This window comes from Penaeus monodon, chromosome 15 (genome assembly GCF_015228065.2).
Source record: "Penaeus monodon isolate SGIC_2016 chromosome 15, NSTDA_Pmon_1, whole genome shotgun sequence".
In the NCBI taxonomy this organism is placed as follows: Eukaryota; Metazoa; Arthropoda; class Malacostraca; order Decapoda; family Penaeidae; genus Penaeus; species Penaeus monodon.
This window is the reverse complement of record NC_051400.1, coordinates 8,171,927-8,172,271: the sequence shown is the minus strand read 5'-3', so window position 1 is coordinate 8,172,271 and position 345 is coordinate 8,171,927. Positions and strand designations below refer to the sequence as shown.

General features: G+C 56.5%; 1 protein-coding gene across 1 annotated transcript in view; it reads left to right on the top strand.

The window, feature by feature from the left end:
* The window catches only part of LOC119581727, a gene marked incomplete in the record, with an annotated part of 43,949 nt that overhangs the window by 8,753 nt on the left and 34,851 nt on the right, over positions 1-345 (top strand).

The window sequence follows — 345 nt, the reverse complement described above, 5'->3', positions numbered from 1 at the left end:
CCATTCTGTTGCAGCGCGGGGCGTTTAACCTTTGAGTCAATTGCGCGCGTGATTATCGTGTTATTCGCGCCGCAGAGGCCTCGGGCGTTGAAGATCGGTAACCGGAGTGATCGGTATCCCCCTCCCTTGCCCCCCCTCACTCTCTGCACTCCCCCTCCCCCTCTCCGCCACGCCCTTCACTCCCTCTCTTCACACTCCGTCGTTCACTCCCTCCCCCCCCAGGTGTTTTTATCCACCTTTCTGCCTGCTGTGTTTAATTTGTTTACTACTCCCTCTGGCCCGTGGGTTCTGCTTTCACTGCAGACATCCCAACTCTCTCTCCTTTAGGTTATCTGTCTCGCTTGT